Below are 23,431 nucleotides of genomic sequence, written 5' to 3' on the forward strand. Positions count from 1 at the left end.
ACCACAATTGGCAAACATCAGGTTATATATGGCTGTCCTTTCAGTGAATGAGGATAGAGCGCCAAAAAATGTGCTGGGGATGTTGATGGAAAGATGAGAAATCTGCTAAGTGTTAATTCCTCTGCTAAGCAGTCTTGTTGAGTGAATGGAGAGGGGCCTTTCACTACAAGAAATGCATTGAGTTGGAATTCATTCAGAGAAGAGCAACAAAGCTGGTGAAGAGACTAGAAAAGGGAGCAGGGTCTGTTTAGTCTGGAAAAAAGCAGACTGAGGGGAGACCTCATTGGTCTCTACAATAACCTGACAGAAGATTGTAATGAGGTGGATGTTAGTTTTCTCTCGGGTTATAGTATTGGGTTTATATAACAAGGTTTGGGTAGCAGGGAAGCTTCAGGGGTGGCCTCTCTGAGAAAAGTCCAGAAGCTGCCCTGTGTTAGGTAAGAACCAGTTTGATACAGCTCCAGCAATTGGTGAGCAATCTCTCTGTCTTTAATTTCAACTCTTCAGCCTCCTTCTTTGGGTCTGGGAGAATGGTGTGATGGGGTTCGTTTGTCCATCACTGTGAACCTTCACGGTGACGAAGGATAGAATGTGAGGAAATGGCTTCAAGTTGCACCAGGGGAGGTTTAGATTGGATATCAGAAAGAATTTATTCACAGAAAGAGTGATTAAGTATTGGAACAGACTGCCCATGGTAGTGGGAGAGTCCCCATCCCTGGAGGTGTTTAAGAGATGCGGATGTGCCACTTAGGGCATAGTTTAGTGATAGACTTGGTAATGCTAGGTTCCTGTTTGGACTTGATCTTTAGGGTCTTTTCCAACCTAAATGATTGTATGATTCCTTTCCTTACGTGGGTAGGGTTACAGATTTTACATGCTATTTATCTAACGAGGTTTTAGTCAAGAGTGATTATTTTCTTTCTCTCTGGGTTTGGTTGATAGTAGCTGTGTTTGGCCAGAAGACATAAGAATATTTGTGTTTTGGCAGCTGGTGAAAAGCTGAGTAGTCTGAGGAATTAAATCCTAAGTATCTACAGATTTAATATTTTTCTTGCTGTTATCAAACTATGAATGCAGGTCAACTTAGTGGAAACTCGATGTGATAAGTATTTTATACTATAAGATTAGTATTGCTGTACTGCTAATCGTTTTCTTTCTTTTTAGATTTTGCTGTTCTTCCAGAAAAATAATATTGGGTGAACTTTTATTAAGATTAAATGTTACTGGACAGGGTAAAAAAGGGAAAGATTGCTTATGACAGAAGGAGAAAGCAAGATAAACATAAAATGTTACAAGCAAGTCTCTTCTAGTACAATTTCTTTAAAGTAGACTGCTGATTTAGACTATTTGCAGACATCTAGGTATTGAGGCTATCAACACAAATATCTTTATTACTTTCCCACAGCTTTTATAAACCACTGCTTCTACATTTTTTTCTATTTTTTTTTTTTTTTTTTATTGAAGATGTCTGGTTGAATCTTTCCTAACCAATTTAATTTCTACCAGTTTGGAATTCTCAATTCTGAAAGAACCCCCATTTCCTATAATAGCTTTGCATTAGTCCAGTAAGCTTTTTGTTCTTGCTTCAGTTATTACTGTATGAGTAGCTCACATCTGTGTGGTCCATTCATCAGCCTAAATAAATTAGAAGGAGTTTTCTACAGGTGATATGCTTGCAATTACTCCTTTTCTCTGCCTGAATTAGTGAACAAATCACAGAATCAACAACCTTATTTCTCGTTGAATAGAGCACTGAATTAAAAAGATTCTGGTAGTTGTAACAAAGTGCCATAAGAGAGAAATAACACTGTAGTGAAAAAAAAGAAGTACCTTAATTAGTGTATTCTTGTGACTGACACCAATTCTGCTCGCTTAAGTGCTTCTTGGCTTTTGGACATCAACTGCTGTGTGTTGAGTTTATCTGAAAAATCTAGCTCTATTACTGAGATGAATTAAGAAAGACAGATTTCAAGGGGTCTTCAAACACGTCTGTTTCAAGAAAATGTTAATCACTGATTACTTTTGTATGCACCTGTGTAAAATGCATGTTCTATGCTTGGAAAAAAAAGGTGTCTAGTGAAATCCTTCCTTTTCTTAGGCTTCTCTCTTTCGTGCATTTATTAGGAGAAAAACCAAGAATGTGAATGTTGGGCAACTAATATTGATTCTTCCTCAAAACCAGAAGGGATGAACCAACATTGTTAGTGGCAATGTTGTTCTCAGTCTCTACTTTAATCTAAGCATTTGTTAAGATTATACCTTCCTGCCATTCTGCTACATCATTGAAAAAGTACAGCTGAATCACTGAGATATGCCACAGCTTTGCTATGTGTGAGTTACTAAAGGTGAAGAAATACAAGAAAGTTTGAAAGGGTTCCTGTTAATAAATGATGAACCAGGAAATACACATCCTTACAATGAAATCTTCAGAAAAGGCAGAGGCTGCCTGAGAAAACAGGATTTCTGTTCTGCAATCTGTGTCTCAGTGCTTATTTTCATCCTAATCATTAGAGAAAGAACATGGCAGACATGTTGAAATATTGAAAATGCTGTTATAAATGCTTCCGAAAAAAAATAATGCTTTGGAAATGACAGTGCTGGGTTTCATGTTGGTTGATGTTAAACTAGGACAATTTTGCTCCAGTATTTAATGTCAGCTGTAATACTGACTCTTTTGCTCTGTTTTCTTCTATGGAGCAGTCTTTCTGACCACATTCTCTCATGGAAATTCTCCTGCGTCCAATCTTCCCTCATGAAAGTGAAGGAAAAATAATCTTTGCTGAGATGTCAGTTTTTTCTCAGTATTTTCTGCTTTCAGATTCGTAGGTTACTTCTCCTTGCCATCTTTTCGCTCATTCTTATCTTTTATTTTCAGTTTTGAAATGTCACAACCAGCTGATGCATGTTCATAGAAGCAGGGTCTGACTGGGGAGTATCTACCTGGATATGGTTTTTGGGGGCACTCAGCATTACTGAGGTGGATGGAGCAAAATTCACACCTCCACTTCACCGGGAATCAGTGAACCTTAGGCAATAATCTTTATTGTATGAGGAAAGTGTCAGAAAATAAGATTTCTGCTAGTGTTTGTTGTTACCTAAATTACTTGATAGAAATCTTGCAGGCTTGCAATGTTTTTTTATCTCCAAAATGCTTCACCCATCTTTCTTCTAGATGGAATGATTGCTGTTTTCAAACAGCCCACAGTCAGATTAAAAGGTTGCTTAAATGTTTCCAAGCATTAACAGTATTGTGTTCAAAAATTTCTGAGCAGTTTCATAGTAGAGTGAACTTCTTTTCAGTCCCATGCTGTCACAGATGCCAGTTGTGTTCCCTGTAGAAATATATTTGCCAAAAACAAATGAACAAACCCTTTATAATCCAACAGATTCCAGCTTTGAAAGACAGCCTGCTCACTTGTTTCCGCTAAAAGAAGGCATGTGGTTCCTGGGTAGGTCCCAGCACTGTTGTGTCACTGTGTACTCACACATCCAACTCTGCAAAATACTTTTCCTGCTGCTACTTTCAAACCACTTAAAGGAGGAGTAAGCTCTTCTTTGAATGTACTCAGCTCATGTACCATTAGCCACTGGTATATGATTACTGTAGATCAGAAATTCTTTCAGATTATTATATATTTTATATATATTGTTATATATGTTATATTTTCAGATTATATAATATTTGCTCTGCTAAGGCTTTTGCAGATTCTGTTTGTGTCTTTCAAGATGCTTTGCAAAGAGAATTAAGAACCCTTTTTTACAAATGAGACTGCTTGTGTCCTAGAGAGCAAAAGTGACCCCGTGGCCCTAAAGAGCCTCTTTTTCTGCAGAGTTGTGAGTAACTTCAAATGTCTGTATTCTTCATGCTCAGCATAGTATTTCCTGTTCACCTCTGTCAGTGGAAGATGCTTTCTCAAACCTAATTTGTGAAATTGAACTGACTCTGCAGTTGGATACGTCTCACAAAAGTAAAAGTGAAGAGTATAGTTCCTATCTATGTGGAGTCATGTCCAAAAAGTGACCCTAAAAGCAGGTACTACATTGTGAAAGGAGGAAAAAAACTCTACTTCACCTCCCCATCATCACCATTTTAATATCATAACTGTGTTGCTACTTAGAAGCTTTATGCAACTCTTGTGATTTTAGTGTCAATGATAGGAAACTGAATTGATGCAGCAATGCTGTGTAAGGCTGCTGAAATGGCCACAAGAGACTTCCTGGCTCCAGAAGTCTGTGGAGACAGGAGGAGATCCTCAACAGCTTGTCCACAGTAGCTGATGATGTGGTCCCTTATGTTCATGTTTTGCCAAAGTGTAAAGCTGTGGGCAAACATAATCTTTCTGCTTCAGCCGCACCATGTGAGCAGGGTAATTCCTTGAGCTGCTCATATCTGGATGGAGGTTCCAGCAAGGGAGTGGAGGATGGGTGCATTTGTTCCAATAATTTGCCTCAGTACTATGTGGGTAATGTCAGATCAGGTCCCTTCAGACATGGGGAGAAGTGTGGTGCTGCGGTGTGACCCAGCACGATCCTATCCTGAGGCTGATAACAGGAGTAGTGCTGTGATTATAAATCCACTGCTTGTTGCATGGTTCAGACATTTATTTAATTTTTTTTAATGTAAACTATTCTTAGAAATCACTATGCTCTACCTTTTCGTGCTTTTTGTTGTTCCTGCTATTCATCTTGTTTGTTTTCAAAACCTACTTCTTTGTGGTCAGCTGGAGAATGTTTCCACTCAGATTTATTCCACTCCATTTTTTCTAAAGCCAGTCGGAAGCAATTTTGACTACCCATAAAACTTTTGTTTTAGTTCAGCTACTCGTTGTTACTTCTTTATCATTACCAGGCTGTAGGGTCTTAAGAGCATTGCTCTGTGAGCAGTGAAATGGGAAAGGTGAGCTCTTGCATACAATAGGAAGCTCAAGGCCAATTTCCAGGTAAAAAACTGTTGCTAACAATTTCCCATTAATAAGCTTTTTCACCACAAGGGTCTTGCGTGTATTTTCTGTAACTGTGGTCAAATGAAAACTGCAGTCTTAAGCACCCACTCAGAGTGGTGCATCTCATAGATGAGTAAATTTTGCAGTAAGAGACAGTTCACATGCCAGCATTATACTCTCACTTATGAGAGTATATTTAACGTGCTTCTTAAGCAATTGCTGTTCAGTTGGGGTTGATGAGCTCAAGATAAATTATAGCCTTCTGATTCTTATCATTTTCATCTAAATTTTCTTTCAACAAAGTATAAGTAGTTTAAACTGGCTGGGTCTTTTCAGCATCCTGCCCCAATTTCTTTTGCCCTACATGTTAGTCAGGTATTTTAACAAAGCCTATAATGTAAAAAATAGAGGTGCTATGCACAATGCAGCCTCTTATATTATTACATCCTCTTTATAGGTAATAAATGCTGTCAGGACCTACAGGGTGTTAGATCCTGTTTCTATACGCTACTTTCATTTCCATGCCTCTTATACTCTTCTGGGGCTGCCTGCATACCCTTCCCTGACAGAAGATGTGCTTACTGTTCTAGCTAAGTGTTACTCAGCACAGTAAGTTTTTCCTGGTGTTGCTTGTTATTGCATCTCCACAATACAGTATCTATATCCGCAGTATCTATACAGTATTTTCAAACTCAGTTGTATTCCTCGCAGGGAGAGCATGTTTAATATTATTGGTTTTTTTGTTTTGTTTTGTTTTGCCACAAAACCCAATAGGTCTTAAGTGTATTTTTTTTTCCTTGGTTTATTCCACTTATACCTTAGTTTGACTTATAGAATGATCATTCTCACAGATGTGCAATTGTCTTTAGTTCAAAAGCAAGCACGGTCCTCGTATCTGTGCAGCTTTGTGTTGACCAGGATATGGGCAGAGGAAAGAGACCGTATTTTGCACTGTGTGCTGAAGTTTGGCTTTGTCCCAAAGCTGGCAATGTAGGCTGATAATTTTCCACAGATATATGTATATGTATATATGTGTATATATATATATACACATATATAATTATTTTGTGGACAAAATTAATCATTTAGGCTGGTCTGAAAGTGTTTTCCTGGTGGTGTCACTTCAGTTTTGATTTTGTAGCATCTTCATGTCTAACAAAAAGAAATTGAAATGAGAAACTGCTTCAGACTGAAAAAAATCAATGTTACGATCAACAGTTTTTCAAAATGTTTTTTTTTTTTTCTCTCCAAAAAGAACAAGAGAATATTCTTCCCTCTCTGTTGTTTCAGAAATGTGATGCTCCCATCATCCTTGTCCTACATCCATGCTTGAACTTCTGGATAAGAAGGAAATTTTACACTTTTGGAAGTTGTAACATTTAACTATAATGAGAAAGAACTTGATAACCTGAACATCTAAACCAAGAAATAATGCAAGATCCTATTTTTTCTTTTTTCCCACCATAGGTAGCCTGATTTTTCAGCAATCTCAGGACTTGTGATAGCCTAATTTTTGATTCTTTTCCCCTCCATTTAGCCATTTTCTTCATGCCATAATTATTCTTGTGTGGAACTACTCCTTTAATATATGGTGAATGTGCAGTCTTCAGTACTAATCTCTGAGCTCTGAACAGTTTCTTTACAGATCATTCCTATTCTCTCTCTGAGCAATGAACCTGTACAGCCAGTTTTTCATTCTCTCTTGCTGAAGCAGAAAGGCTGCAATTTATGGGAGGAGAAGACATAAAAATGGTTTGAAATACAGTTAAATGCACTAAAACTGTCTATTTTTTTTTTATTTTTTTTTCCCCAATTCATTCTGTCTGTCAAAATTCTAGCCCCAGGTGGTTTCATTTGGAGCAAAACTTGGAGCAAGAATCTCCTAGGTTGGTTCCTTACACAGAGGTTGTAGTGAGCACATGCCCAGCCCTCCATGTATTAGGAGAGGAATGATGCTTCAGCCCCAGAGATCTCTGGATCATTTAGCAGGATGGATGAAGTTCTGCTTGTGTTATTTAAATTAAATCACCATGTGGTTCCTCTTTCCTCGGGGCATGTCTTGTCCCCTGTCCTGAGAGTACTTACCTCCATGCTGCATTTCTTACCTTATTGCTCCCAGTCTGTAGTAGGACGGGGTAAGGTGATCAGCTTCTGCAGTGTGAGGCACCATAGTGGATCTGTTAGGGTTGGTAGTAATCAAAGTGGCCATCACTGAGGCAAATTTATCAATGTCTGTCTGAATTGTTTTTTTTCTACTCCTATTTGCAGCACCTGGTATCAGTTGTTCCCAAAGAGAAGTGACTGAGCTAGATGGATACAGCCTGGCAGGTCTTGTGTTCCCAGCCCGTGCTGTTTGCTAATGAACAAAGCAGAATCTGTTTGTTGTTCGCTTTTCGCGATGCTCTATTATTTAGGGACGTGTTTTTCATGGAGAAAAAACTGCTGAATGCACCTGAGGCATTTAGACAGGCTCAGAACTCCAAATAAACCTTTTTGCTTGTATGCTCTGCTGGCTGAATCAAATAGAATGATAGAGATAATAGATGTTAATTTATGCCACGGTGTGTCCATAGCAGGTTGCCTCCAGGTATTTGAGGATAAAAACCTGAACTTAGCTAAATCCCATCCCACTCCATAGCCTCCATTGGTAGAGACAATTCATATACCAGAATCCCACAGATACTAAATGAAAAGAAAAAGGAACCACTTAATGAGAATTAAAGAAGGCATCCTTTGCTGCATACATCTAGTATGCTTCAAGGTGTTCTGATGTGAGTACTGGAAATCTTGAAAAAGAATATTAACCCTTTCCTGAGTTCCTATGAGTCTTTAGAACTGTTTTCAGTGTCTTCTGAGTCAGATACCTAATCTAGGGACTCAGTTTGTGCTTATACTGGCACTTACAACAACCATATTCTGCAAAGAGAAAGGCAATGCCTGTTCTGAATGTTATGCTGATGCCAGCACAGGGTGGCCATGTATTCTGCAGAAGGATGACTACTTTTAATAGCAAGGGAGTATATCTGCACTAATCCTTCTGGTATTCCTCCATCCAAAATGCCTCTGTTCTACTTCACTACAATTTATCCTGATCCATTCTTCCTCCCTGAGTCAGGAAAGCAAAGGTGCAAAACAAAACTAAACAAAAGTTTCTTGTGTATCCTGGATAATCAGGTCAAAATAAGTGAAATTCCAAGGATTTAAGAATTTAGCCCAGTGTCTAGTGAAGTTTGTTTGCAAACTGCTGTATACATACTCATCTGAAGCCTCTGCCTATAGTTAGGGTACAGAGTTTCCTCTAGTTTTGCTGTCCCAAGATGATTTGGGAACTGTGAAGTGAGTTTTCAGCACTGGCCAGATTGTGATGCTTGAGTGTGTTCTGGGAAGGTTAGATTTTCCTACAGATTTTAAAGAAGAATATATGTATATATATATATGTGTATTATCTGTAGAATCATCTGTGTTTTCTCTTTAGGTCCTGGCTCCATACTGCTAACTGTTTAAAGTAGTGGTAGATTGCCTTCAGTTCTTCGTGGATGTGACTGTCTGGCAAGGAGTGCTTGTCTTACTGCTGCTCTCAGTTACTCAAAAGGAAGATCTGGTATCAACACTGAACACTAGCTTTGGGAATCCTGCTGTCTCGGATCAGTATAGGGATATAAGATTGTGACTTTCCGGAGGTAAGTCCTTCTGTACTATACTTGGAAGTATATAGTAGAAGTATAAGTATATAGCCCTTGGAAGGGCTCCAAGCATACAAGTCATAGAACAGAATGTGCTCATGCTGGATCTAGTAAAACACACATTCTCGATGGGTTGGGTGTGTGTAGGAGGCAGTTTGGGAGCAAAGAGGAAAGACAGATGAAAAAATAGAAGACCATCTTGGGAACTGCATGTATTCTCTGTGGAAATGTTTGCTTTCTTCTCTCTTTTTTTTCCCCTTTTTCTTTAAATTTGTTTTTATTATATTGGAAGATTTTATGGTTGCGTGCTGGTTTTCTAATTGCCTGTAAGAGCATGTACACATTTTTCACCATGTCAGCACTTCTGTACAAAAAAAAAAAGATTTTTTTACTGCATGAAATGAATTCCAGCAGTAGGATACTGGAGATGCAGAGATAAGCAGTAATGTGTGCTGAAACTGATTGCATGAGAGAAAGAGGGGGCAAGAACACTGAGGAGCAAAATTTTTGGATTGATTTTTTTTTCTATTAAAAACTAGAGATTCAGCAGTGTTGGGTATGTGTATCTAGCAATCCTGCCAGCTTGTCTTGGATACAAAAAGATGCAAAAGGTGAAAATATTTTAAGTCAACTATGTTCTAAGTGCAACTTTTTTGATTTGTAATGGAGTTTCCTTCTGATGATTCAGTAAAAACAATAGCCAAATCAGTTAAACTAGTGGTACAAAATCTGTCACATGAAAATGGAAACCTAAGCACTGATTTTCCTTAACCACGGTACTTCTTTTGTGAATATGGGAAGTGAGCTCAGGAAGACTAACCTCCAGAAAGAGATGTGAGTGGAGGACTATACCATGGGGCAAAACTGTGCCATGTTTTGAAAGCATTTGCAAAGAATTTTTGACTTGCTAGAGATATAATAGAGTGTAAAGGAAAGGGACTGTGTGATCCTAGGCATGATACAGGAGAAATTGTGAACCTACCATTTTCACAAAGAACTGTCTTTCTCCTTCCCTACTCAGTTCGTTCTGGTTTTCTAGTTGGTAGATAAAATACATCTGTGCATAAGAACATTTCCATCTTCTTTGAATGAGAGGAGCCTTGAAGTCCTGGAAAAAGGAATTTAATGCATTTTTAAAATGCATTTGGATCCTCTTCCATGGGATCCAAAGTATTCTTTAACTTGTCAGTACCTTCAGAAGGAGAAAACCTACAGCTTTAATTTGGGTTTTCTCAAAATGGCTATCTTGTAGTTATTCAAAGCTCACAGCATGATAAGAACTGGAAAGGTTCTTACCTCCAATACATTTCAGGGGTGTTTGCTGGTATAGCATGACATCAAAAGCTCAAGGCATCGTGAAGGGATGAATAGGGATGTTAGAAGGAGGGTTAGGAACAGTGGTTGATTGGCTGTGAGGATGTTAGGGGAGAGTTTAACTGACATGGCCTCTTCACTGGTGTAAAATCTTGTAGTGCCACATAACAGCTGTCACTCTGTATGTCTAGCTGACTTGCTTTCTTCAGACTAAATTAAACAGCTTTTGTCTTGTGCTTCTCTTTCTAAGCAGCAAGAAAATTTACGTGTTAACTTTCAGATTTATCTCCTGCAGTAGGGACAGTCTCAGTGCAGTCTCTGTTCTCAGGCAGTGCTTTCCATCCCACCCACAGCTCCTGAACCAGACAAAGAATCAGCCATGATCCCATGGGTTCCCCATGCTTAGGACTGCACTGGGGTCAGGCAAAATGTGAGTCTTTCCAACCTTGCCAGCTATGGGATACCCTTAGTATGCTCGAGCTTATTAAGCCGCATGTGCATCTCAACAGCTATATTTCCCCTGGTGTCTAAATAAGGATTTTAGGCAGGTGAACTGCAGGTGACAGCCTAGATAGAAGGCATTTATATGTGTGTTTTTCAGGAATGTCTTTTGTACAATCTTGTTTGATAGGCTGATAGACTGGCTTTTATTGCTGCAAATTGTTTTTGCAGTGTTTTGTTTTAGCTTTTCTGTCTCACCTAGAGGTATTCTCACCTGGCTCAGGAGAGATGGAAACTCAGTGTGAAACAATCTGTGAGAAACATGAAAACACTCTGATCCAAACTTGGATGTGGATTTTCATTATTCCAAAAAGCAAATCTGCTTTCAACCTGGTGATTTTGCTCTGTCCTTGAAAGAGATGGGAGCAGCTAGACACAGAATGCAGATCTGTAGGAAGGTTTTCAGTATCCTGCTGTGTGATGGCCTATACCTTAAATTTCATTTCAGGTCACTTTCTATCATTGGGTATTTCATTCCTCATCTGTCCTATGAGTCTTACTTTACTATGCAATTGTTTAATGCCTCTGAAAGCTCCTGCCAACAGTTTGCCATCTGTTTAAAACTAAAACCATTTAGTTTCTCTTGATGTGAGACAAAACCATCTGATATGCAAATACTAACAGTAGGCAGCCAACTTATCTCTGTTTAATGTAAATGAAAACTCACAAACAGTATGCTGGGGCTTCAGTACTGTTCTCCATCCATAGGACCCTTCCAGAGAGTTTTGTTTAAAGTTAAGTACAGGCAGCTTCTAGATGTGTGGGATTACATCTTCTCTCCATCTCAAGAGACTTTTCTTTCATCATCACACTCGTTCATTGAAAGTATGTGAGAAACTGCGTGAAACCCTTGTTGCCATTTCAAAGAAAATAAGTAGTGTTTATTATGGGAGAACATACTGAACTGATGTGTTGCATGTGAGATTGCATCCCAACTTCCACAAGCTTATAAAGCACTTCATTGACAGGGGAGAAAGATGGCCTTTCAGCTAAGTATCAGACTGTTTTTGCTGGCAATTGCCGGGAATTCCTTGCTTTTGTTTTTCATGTGACCTATGAAAAATCCCACAAACACAAGAACTTTTTGCAAGTGAAATAGTTTGAATACAGTGGTTCAGTAGTTAAGCTGTGAATGATTCTCAGTTTCCTTAATTTGCACCTTGAAAATATTTGTCTTCATTCTCTTTAAAGAGATGATGTGAATGGAGAGGGAAATGACTGCTCACTGTGTTGATTTGAGAGGAATAAGTGCTGTCAGATGAAACTAGCAGGAAGTAGAATGATAGCAAACAAATACAGGCAATTCTTCAGAGACCTGCACCAGACAAAGCTGCATTGGATGCAGGAAGTTTAGCAGGTTCAGGTTAAGACAGGAGAAGCTACTGAAGAGAAGTATACTGTGCAAGTTTCTAAGGCATAAAAACAGCATCCAGCTGAGGAAACCAGAGGTTGGAGAATATACGAGGGAAACATCATTGTATGTTTGACTTGTTCTTACATTCCTCCACAGAATATCTCTTGGCTATTCTCAGTCAGGACCCAGAGGTATCTGGTTAGAGCAAGTGCAGGTTAGCAGGCTAAAATGGGGGCTGAGGCACCAAACAGACCGTGCTTGTGGATATGCTCTGAACATCTCTGTTGGATACGACATGGAGGGCAGGTGTTGACCCGACTGCTGCAGGACTTTGCTGTAGCTGTGATACTATCTGGAGAAAGAAAATTTTCCATCTGATAAACTGATAGTGACTGCCACGTGACAAAACTCTTCTCCAAATCTTCTTTGGCTGTTAGTGGCTTTAGCTTTCAAAAGTTCCTTTTATTACTGCAGGTCATTTTCTCAAATTAAAGATCTAAAATGGAGGCAACAGAGAATTACTTTATATCAAAAATACACATTTCAGTAGAGGTGAATCAACATGAAGCAACAGAGAAATCAATAATGATGCATCATAAAAGCTGGAATCCATAGGAACACTGTTTCCTGGTGGTTTTGGATTTTAGCTGAAATAATGACTCACCATTTGAAGCACTGAAGGAAGAGACCTCTACAGCAGGTCCCAAATTAATAAATTTTGCTTGGCCTGTTAGGCTGGGGTCCCTGCTGGCATGACTGCAACAACAGGCAGGAGTAAAAAGGAAGGTGAGGAAAGCTCAGAAGAAATACTATGGAAGGAGGAGGGCAAGTTGGGAGGCAGCGGGATGGAGGTAAGGCAGCAAGGGGAGACATGAGGCTTAAGCTAAAAAGGCTTGAAACAACAGCTTTACCAATTTACAGAGAAACAGAAGAGTCTCCAGCAACTTTGCCAGTAAAGATAGAGGTGTCTTGGAAAAGTATCAGTATGAGGAAGGAGGCAGATCAGTTTGTAGCGTGTTGCAGTGTGATGACATAAGCAGGCCACAGAGTCTGCAAGCTCTGATCACTTGGTAATCAAGTCAGATTCATGGCTTTCCAAAATACTGCCTTCTGTGTTTCTGCTGTGTTTTTAAAAGTGATCTAACGACATAGGGAAATATTTTTCACAAGCTATCATTAGGGCATATAGGATAATGTATCTCAGTTCTTCTCAGTGACTTGTCTTTTTAAGTGCTCTCAGCATATACCTAGTTATCGTTGTCTATAATCTAACCCAATTGCAATGGTTACATTTTGATTTTCCTCTCTCATTCATGAAATACTAGTAATTATTTTAGTTGCTTGAAAGATAAATGACATTGGTACAAATCGTATTTCTTCCAAGTTGCATTTGGAATATTAGCTCCTAGTCTGCAGCTTTTATCATTCCTAGTTTGTGAAATGTAAACTGGTGATAGAGAGAAGGGGGGAGAAACAAAGGGAAATCAAAGCCCTGTTTGATCGATATTGGAGCATGTATCAATTCCAAACCAAATGCTTCTGGGGGCTTCCAAAAAAAAAGGGTTCAAAAGAAAAAAGATTTTAAAGAGAGTTACATTTCCACTTGCATTCAAAATAATCATTAACAATAATTAACAGCACAAAGGAGGGGATTCTCATGGGAGTATGCATCTTTGAAGGGCAAAGTAATGGCATTGTATGTTGTGAATGATTTCATTAATTCATGCCTTGATCACTGGACTTCAGAGAAGGCACTAAGAAATTGGTGTAAAATGCTAATCTTTAGAAGTGGATTCCATGCACAAGTGTACATATGTTTCAAGAGCAAGATTTTTCTCCCTGACACTTCCAGGTGACTTGGCGCATTCCTTGCATAGAGATAATGCATTAATCTAATGTCAGTATCAATTTGCTCAATTCAACTAAAAATACACTGGAGGAAAACGAAAGTGCGTGTGCGGGGTAGTGAAACCCCCCACTTTTAATGTGGAATGTGCTTTGTTTCATTAGAGGTGGAATTGTCACTCATGAAAACTGAGAGTCAATAAGGACTGGTTAAGAAGTAGTGGATGCATCCCTTGTTTTTTATTTCCAGGACAGGATATGGACTCTAAAATAAGGGACAAGTGCTTGCCAAAGGAAACTGGGTGACTTTAGATCTTCATTTAAAAAAAATGATTTAACTTAAAATTTTGGATATCACTCAGCTCTGTTTAAAACAAAAAGGGAACTTGCATGTAACTGTTTGGGGACTCCGAAGTTCTTAAAGCTTTTTGATAAATAGTATTTTAGTCAAACTAGTGGTAACATTTTAATTTGCTGGGTTTCCCTTTTGGGAAGAGGACATATATATCTTTACTTCTAACTAGAAAAAAAAAAAAAAAAAAAAAAGACTTTGTTGTCTGCAAATAGAGTTTTGTCTGTTGTCTTGTTCACTCAGTTCATTCCAGGTGAAGATCAGGTCTAGTGAAGGTTTTATTTATGACCAGCAGCAAACTTGGAGGTCAGTCTATCTGTTTTCATTTTGGAAAGCAGGGAGTGAAGTAGCGTTTGTGAACTAGTTTTCTATTTACTATGTTAGATAGCAACTGAGTCAGCTGTTTTAACATTACACTGTCCCTGGGCTTTGTGCTGTTCAGAACTCTGGATCAAACTGAAGTGCTCAACAATACATGTATACAGAATGAAAGCCCAAAAAGTGGTATTGACATGAGCTGCATTTGATATCCATTTCAAAGCATGAAAGGAGTGTTATCTTATTCTCCTTTATTTTCTTCATGCTGGTTGTATGATTTCCATTTCCCTTCAATTAAAATTTCTTATTCTGTTTAATTTTTTTTTTTCCAGACAGATGAATCAACAGCTCATTATCAGAGACTCTTTCAGTACACCAAGGCCCAATAATCGCTTAAAGTTCCTACTGTGCCCATCAAAAGATTGTTGCTCTTTTATGTTGCACATTACCTCATGAACTGGCCATATTCTCACCTTCTACTTACATTTCTGATATTGTTCCTCTTTATGTCCCACTTTTCATAAACAATACAAAACATGATTTTGTTTCAGGTATTGGCTTATATCCTAAACACTTAATATGCTTCTGAACTACACTGTGAAGTTTACTGATTTTACATGCTGAGGGCATTTGATGCAGACTTCATTATCAGACTCTATTCCTTCCTCACCAATGTTAAGATCATCCTGAGGGCTACATGGCTTCAAGCATGAGCAAAGAAAAAGGTATGAAATGTAAGGCTGTGAGCCTTAGCTGTGCTTTCTTGTTCATATTCATTCATGACATAAGCTGTATTTTTCAGAAACAGAGAAGCACTGTTGGTGGTGCTGGATATCCTACCCTTAACAAAATCAGATCACTTCTTACAGATTCCCATTTGGTACCTATGAGCAGAATTGCAAGTAGCCTTTCAAATTATCAGCAAAAAAAAAAAAAAAGAAATGTAGAAGGCTTCTCTTGGTTAGGATAAAAACCCACCTTAGTCATGATGGATGTTTATTTTTATGCATATGATTATGTTTAATCACATGTTTACGAGAAAAGTAAACCTCCAAACAGTTCTGGGTGAATTATGATCCCATTAAGAAAGAAAAGCTCTCCTTGCGATAAACAGAGCAAAAAAAAAAAAAGTGTGTTTAGATTTGCTGCTCTAGGAAAATGTACTTTTCTCAAGAAAGACGTTCACTAATATATTGAATGTTAAAAATAACATGTGCCATCTTAATTATTTTCAAAATGTCTGTGGAAGCATCAGAGTGATGATATGGGAGGGAAGGGGTAGCTGTTCTGATCAGAGAAGACTCAGTTTTCTGATCACACCACATTTTAATTAACTGATTTCTCTACAGTTGTACAGTTGATAAGCTGTTATTCAGAGTAGTTATCTGGCATCTGAGCAAGATTTTGTTGTTGTTGTTTGTTTGTTTGTTTTTCTCTATGTGCCCTGGTAATTTCAGTGTAGCTTTAAAATTCACCATTCTCCTTGAAATAAGAAAACTACAGCAGTTGCTGGCATTGGTGTGAGAACTGCTGGTGACTGTGGAAACAAACCTGCAGTGCATATGTCAAAAGGTCTGGCTGTTTCAGGAGATGTACCCTGGGGAATAAAGGGTAATTACTGTTTGTAACAGCCTAGTGTGGATTGCTACAGAGAAGATGTAGCCCAAACTCCTCTTGGAGGTTCACAGCAGAAGGATAGAAGTGATGCTTATATGATGCAGCATGGGGATATTATGACTAGATTTAACAAAAATGTCCTCACAGTGAGAGCAGCTGAGCACTGGAGCAGGCTGTGGAATTTCCATCCATGGAGAGTTTCAAAATTTGGCTGGACAGAGCCCAGAGCAAATTCATCTAATGGGGCCGTGCTTGATGCAAGCGTTTGAACTCAGGGCACCCACTATTCTGTGATGGTGATAATAAAATCAGGAAAGTAAATTCAGGAGAATTAATTGTAGGAATATGAATTGATGCAGAAAAAAAAATGAAAAACATTCTGACAGTGAATAAATTCCTGCAAAGATGTTGCAGTGATGGGCACAGACTTCATTGTTGAAGTTCACTGTAAGTTCTCTAAAATGATTAGAATGAACTTTAGGAAGATTTTGAGCTTATGAAGTTGTGCAGAATGAGCCAGGTGGGATTCTCTGAGGCTCTTAAGTATCTATTTCTAGAATTTGGACGAAGAAGTCCCTCTGCATATGGAGGCATCTTGAATGCATTTGAATATATTTGAGACTCATTATTCATGCAGGCAACAGTCTTCTCAATCATCTTGGCTTTCCAGTACAATTTTCCAGCAAAAAATATTTCTTGTGGAAGCATCTATCCCATCATTTGCTACTCTAAAATAGCTATGTTAGGTTGAATGATTTTTTTTTCCTAAAAATATTTTTTTTCCCTTTTCCCTTTTCCTCTCTTTTCCTTTTTTTTTTTTTTTTTTTTTTTTTTTTCTTAACACACCATTCCCTAAAAAATATGTCTGTGGAAAATCTGAGCTTGCAACTATATCTCCTTCTCTATCATTTGTTATCTTCCTTGACCTTACTCAAAGGCCAACCTTTTTCATCTGAGGGACAAAATCTTTTGGACCTACATTGTAAGATGAGCCCTTTGGAAAATTCTGGCATTCAAGCATCAGTTCTGCTCTCTGTATCTATGTGAAGGATTTGAGACTTTACAGAATAAAAGATTTATTTCAGAAAATCTTGTTTTAGTTATATAGGCCTATGTTTGCCGGAGCCTAGTTTACTGTCAGGCTACTGTACTGGTAAAGCAGTATGTAACTTACTTTATAATACAGAACTATAACTTACAGTACAGAAACAAATTTTACTTCACAGCTTGTTAAGTTCAGTTATCTAAGACGAATTCTGATTACACACAATTAGAAGTTGCCTTCATTATGAGTCCAGAGCAAATATCTGACTCTACTGTAGGGCTCTCAGAGTTGTTTCATAGGATGATTCTGAAATGCTTTAAACAATGGCCAAAATCTGACTGAACTCATGTAAGTTTTACAACTAGCTTTAGAAGGCTGAGCAATGATAGGAAATTATTTAAAGGATCCCACTCAAAAAAAGTTCTATTTTGGGATCATCTATTACTGGTGGATTAAAACAGAAAATAATTAGGCGTATATTCAAATCTTGAGAAATACAATTTTTCTTTGACCTTGTTCACGTGCCTTTTGATCTACTTCTCAGTTGTAGATAAAATCTATACAGTTGCCTATGAAAAGCAGTGTTCTAAATAAATGTGTTTGGCTTGGTAACTGTCCCGACATGAGGATAATTAATCATTATTTCATCATCCTGTTGGGGAAACAAAATCTGAACTATGTAACTGCGATAACTGCTCTGACTGGCTACACATTTGGGAATATCATATTTTGAAAAAAACTCTTTCCCTCATTTGTGGCACAAACAATGCTTTTCTTTCCTGTTTAAAAAAGAAAAGCCCTTAATTTTAATGTAAATAAGCCAAAAGAAAAGTCAGTATTACTCTTCTAAAGTGTACTCCACATCACATCTGGTAGTCTTGGACATAATTAATTACAAGTGGAATGTAAAGGAATGGCATGCCAAAAGCCTTAATGTAATTCCAAATCATGCCTTATGCCAATGTCACTCCCTGCCAGTGTGAACTGACGTATCCTGTAGATGGGGTTTGATGTACTCTGGCACCCAGAAGAAACTGTCAGTAGATTTTGGAGATTAAAATGGAAGAACAGGTGCACAGCTCCTAATGGAGTTTACCATCTCCAAGATAACACTTGCTAAGGGTTGTTTGACAACAAAAATCAGTGTGTGTTCCAGGAGAGAATGGTAGCATTAGCATTACCATAGTAAGGAGACCAAAAATTTAAATCCCAGATACCTCCCTGGACTTATTTATCTGTGAGCAACTTTCTTCCTTTTTTCCTTTTTTTCTCATAACAATCCTTCCCTCTAACAACTTGTTCTGATTTTCCCTGACCTTAACACAGCAGTGATGTGAAGGATCATGTTAAAGTCTGTAGAAATCTTACTGACTTTGAGAAGAATCACGTTCTTTACCAAGCCTGTATATCTAGAAGCTGCAGTCATGTCTCAACATGCATATACACTACTGATCCTGATGATCTGCTCATTTGAGTGGACAGGCCAGGTAGCAGAGAGCATTGGAGCTACTTAAAGTCAGGCTCAGAGCCAAGACTCCTCTGGAACCCTAAGTCAGTCAGGGAGGCAGTTCAGGCTCCAATTCCAACATCCTTCCTTAAATGGAATTGCTACAACTGGAGAGAAAGCCATGCGAGTAGTCAGGAAGACTCTTGTCTCCCCTCTTTTATTTATTTATTTATTGCTTGTTTGCATTGGAACTCTGTGCTTAGTCTGGCAACCCTTTGGTGATAAAATAGCTTGAGGCCCTAGAAGGACCCTAGCATTACCTGCTGCAAGGGCATGCTGATCCTGAACTGAGCTTAGAATGCATACAAGTATAATATAGACACAAGGAATATTTGCCTTGCAAGCAAACAACTCTTCCAGATTAGTCAGAAATAATTACTAGTTCCCATCAAATTTTCTGGATGTGTCAGCTCCTGAGGAACGTGAAGGACAGTCCTCTGTGTGGAGGAGGCTCTAGAGAAGTAGTGCACTGCCCTCTGTTCTTGTCACTGCCACAAGCGGTAAGCCGATATTGATGAAAATATTCACCTACTTCTGGAGGGCTCCAATAAAACTCCAGTTTTCCTTAATGCTACCTTTTGTCTTCACTATTTTAGGCTCCAGATCAGAAAGCTTTCTCTAGTCAAAAAAAGCATGTATTTTTAATGTCTCAGAGCTTTCTGAATACATGTGCTAGTGTAGTAAAATTACAGAAGAAGAGATAGTTACATGGAAACAGGCCTTTTATGTTTCATCTCAGATCAAGTTCTTGTAAGGAAGCATCAGCTGGCATGAACTCCTCCAAAGACAACTTTTCCTTCAGTTTTATGTTTCATCCCTGGCAGTGTGGACAGGTACATAAGACCTTAAGTTTGGACATTTATGAGGCCTGTGCTTTTGGCAGCTGTCGAATCTTAGACATCTCATTTCACCTCTCAGCTTTGAACATGACCTACGGAGGGCAAGGATTTTCTTTCCTTATGTGTATTTTAGTGCTTTAGGGAATGCAGCCTTGACCTCAGATGAGTTTTGGCTTCCACATCTAGACAGTGTGTAACTGCTGCTCTAATAGGATCAGGTGTCTGGTGTCTTTTAAAATCAAGCAGACTTTCTCAATCTACTGCAGCACCTGTATTAGTTTCTCTTGAAACAGCGTAGGTTTCTGGGTGCAGAACAATATCTGTTCCATTGATTTTAGTATGATGGTCAGTTATTTGGAGTGCTACTTTTTAAGATAAATGGGATAAGAGCTTTACTACCTGAATTCAAGCATCTAATATGACAACACTGATCAGTTTGTGTTACCACTGTCGTGAATGTGAAATAGCATGAACTGTGCCTTAATTACTGTTTTATTTCTGCTTCATGGTACATATGCCTTTGACTTAAATTGTTGAGCATTTTCTACAGTGGGATGTGGTTCTGCTTTAAATCTGTGAGTCCTTCAGAAAATGATATACAGTGGCATTATAGGGAAGTTGGATACTATAAAGGCAGTAAAGTCTTGATTTAGGTTAGAACTGCATAAATAATGTTGCCTTGATAGGTTGCTGAAGAACAGCTAATAAAAACAATAAATTGTTCTTCTAATTCTGTTCAAAATACTAGTCCTGTCATATATCCCTAATCCAACTACTTTAACAACAGTTAGGTGCTGAATTAGGAATTTATGAGAGGAGCTTGTGGTAAAAGCTGACAGAGGAGTATGGGTTCTGCTTTTTGTCTCCATTGCCTTGCTGCAAGGAACGCTGCTGCCTTCTGTGTTCTCCCCAGTCTCAATGACTACCATTTTGAGTCTTTTGGTACAGCCATCCCCAGCCTGACTCTTTGCAAAGGCACTTGTCAAAAGGGAGGGTTTTAGGGAAGTCATGCATTCCAACAATCAGGATGTGTCTGGCTCCATACTGAGCTCCAGTATTAATCTTTTCTGTGTGACTTTCAGGAAACCACTTGACCTTCATAAAATCATAGAATGGCTTAGGTTGGAAGGGACCTTAGAGCCTATGCAACCCCAATCCCCTGCTGTGGGCCAGTTGACCCCCACCAGCTCAGGCTGCCCAGTGCCCCATACAACCTGGCCTTGAGTTCCTCTAGGGATGGGACATCCACAGCTGCTGTGGGCAGCCTGTGCCAGGGCTTCACCCCTCTATGAGTAAAGAGTTCCTTCTTAATATCTAACCTAAATTTCCCCTCTTTTGATTTAAAGCTACTTTTAATTTAGAGCTTTTTGTCTCCAATTCAGCAAAGCAAGTAAACATGAAATCTGGGCATGGTTTTTCAATTGAAGCTTATTTTCATCTGAGAAGTGCCTACTTGACAATACTGAAAAGTTTACAAAATACGTCCAGAGTTTGAGAAATTGTTTATGTAAAAAATAAAGCAGAAACAGTTTTAAAACTGTTGTGTATTTTGGCATTTTTATGGATAATGTGTTTATTTCTCTATCTTAAAAATCTGTTTATGATGAAGAGAAAAAAAAAGCCTAATGGAAAGTACCAGGAGGTAGATGTACTCCAGAGAAAGGAGGCTAGCATGACTGACTCTGATACTGCCTTGAGATGACATTTTTGGAGATATTTTTTTTCTGCAGCAATATATATCATAAATATATGAATGTATCTTATTTCAGCATCTGAGCAGTGTGTTCAAAATTTATGAAAAAAAAATATTTTTTTCAAAAGCAGTTCCTTCTAAGCACATATGGAAAGAAATTTTTAATTTCTGGCCATTTTCTGAAGTACGTGGAAATGCATTCTCTTGAAAATGTCTTCTTTAGTCCTAAAAGAAAGAACCATTCATCCAGTAACAGAGCTACCCACACAAGAAATAACGCTAAATTAACCATTTGGTAATTTGAAGCAGTGATTGACAGAGCATACCATGACTTCTCAGGTTTGATAAATAATTTGTTTTCGATTTAAATTGCATCTCTGCTTATGATGTCCTTTCTCTGCCCACACTGCACAACTGATACTTTGCCTGCTGAGGCAGATCCATCTACCCCTTGTGCTGCTCATTACCACCTGCATTCACCATGCTCCCAGTGAACCAGAGCTGAATACCCTGAACATAAGCAATGTGTCTGTGTTCCTGTGTGTTGATGAATTTCTCTGTTATGCTGATGATGTGTTATCTTCCTAGCCGCTGTGGCAAGGCATGTGATTTTGTATGCTGTGTCTATAATACCATCCTGTTCCCACAAGAATCAATGACAGCCAGAAGCAGGGAATGTGTTTGCACTAAATCAGAGCATGCTGGAGTTAAAGTCTGTCACTTCATGTGGCTCTGGCTCTTGGTGTTCCCTACTTGAATATCTCTTTGAAAAATGATTGCTTCGGCATGCGGTAATGCAGGAGATGTTGCACCGTGATGCTTCAAAGAAGGGATTCAAGTTCTGCCCATTTATAGCATATGGCAGCTTCCTGCAGGCCATAAAAAGTTTTCTGCAGTGACGTACATTGCCCTCAAAACACAAATTATCTGCGATATTTGCATTGCAGCTTTAATCTTTGAGGAATATTTGTACTACACAGATATCTTTTTGGAAACTAGAGAGGCAGAGATCAAACAAGTAGGAACACACAAGAAAAGGATAAGGCCTATTTTGAACCCTTGATCCAAAAACAGTGTTTACACTTTGAGTGAAAGTCTCTGGATCAAATGCAAGAGCAGGAACCAGGAGCCTTTAGTTTGACAACTAAAAGCCTCAAGACTTTGGATGTGTCTCTAGGGCCTGTCCAGATCCTTGGCTCTGGGGCAACATTGCCATGTGGAAAGCTTCACCCCTGCATATGGGCCAAACCCATGAGGATTCAGACACCAAAGGGATCAGGTGATTCCTATGTGAAGATTTGGTGTCTACTATCACACAGTGTTCCATTTTTATTTTTTTATCGTAGGTATGACTCTTTATTCTTAGGCATTTTTTGTTAAACTATGGAAAGTTTGCTCTGTGTTGTTTCAAACACTTAGGCTGTGTTATAGGCTGACGCCTCACATGCTCTGATGTGATTAGCTATACTGCTGAGCCTGAGGTTTGTAGGCTCTTTATCAGATTGCCTATGATATGGTATTGGAAAGTGATATGTTATGTTGCAGTGGGCTGTGAAATCTAAAATAAGCATGAGAGATACCATAGCGACTGAAAGCTTGCAAAACATGAAATATCTTATGACTTCAACTTTAAACAAATTCTGTATTATTTCAAAAGAAATTATATGCTAGAAGTGAATCAGATCTGTGATATCTGATTAATTTTTCTTGACATCAGTCATGGGACAGTGTGCTCCCCTCATTTCAGTCCTGTTTTCTTGGCTTCTCTCAGATCAGTAGGAGTGCATTGAGACAAATGCATTCAGTTGGCTGCTTCCAGTCAGAGCATGGGCATGTTTATCTCTGTATTAACACAGGGTGTCATGTTAATCTTCAAGTAGTTTTTCCTCAGATAGTGATAGCTTCAAATCAGATTATTGTATAAAAATGTACTGCTTTGAAATGCTTCTTTAGATGTTTTATGTTAATTCCATTATAATAGGCCACAATCAGGCAATTGTGACGGTAGTAATTTTCACTGCTTTTATAGAAATTGAAGATAGCTTGGCGTGTGCCCAGAAAATGCTTCTTCAAACACAAACAGCCATCAGCTCTTATATTGTTGGTAACCGTAAATATTCTACAGCCTTCTAAAAAGTGTAACAGAGCAAAATTACTGTAGATTTGGGGGTGGGGAGGGATGCTTTTTAACATATGCAACATTTCTAAATGATATATTGAATGCAAAATTCTTTAGTAGGAATATAAAGGGAACACTTCCAGTTACGCTGATAGAGCATTAGAAAACTGAAATAACTCATAAGGTATCTGCTAAGACTCAAATAACGTCAATGAATTGTCAAAAGCCTCCAATACCACATTAGCAGGGAAGATAATTCAACACATTGCATTAGTACAGAACACTTCCATGAGACGATGAA

At 38.5% G+C, this 23,431-nt stretch overlaps 1 long non-coding RNA gene across 3 annotated transcripts in view; it reads left to right on the forward strand.

The window, feature by feature from the left end:
- LOC121110598 overlaps positions 1-23,431 on the forward strand; it is a 189,397-nt gene that overhangs the window by 94,894 nt on the left and 71,072 nt on the right. Inside the window, exons 3-4 of one of the 3 annotated variants that reach the window (XR_005859272.1) lie at positions 8,419-8,623; positions 14,643-15,738. This is a non-coding gene — a long non-coding RNA (uncharacterized LOC121110598). Of the gene's footprint in view, positions 1-8,418; positions 8,624-12,529; positions 12,736-14,642; positions 15,739-23,431 lie in introns of those variants that run through there. The other 2 variants (XR_005859274.1, XR_005859271.1) reach the window with 2 other exon arrangements.

The sequence above is a fragment of the Gallus gallus genome, chromosome 4, assembly GCF_016699485.2.
Source record: "Gallus gallus isolate bGalGal1 chromosome 4, bGalGal1.mat.broiler.GRCg7b, whole genome shotgun sequence".
NCBI lineage: Eukaryota > Metazoa > Chordata > Aves > Galliformes > Phasianidae > Gallus > Gallus gallus.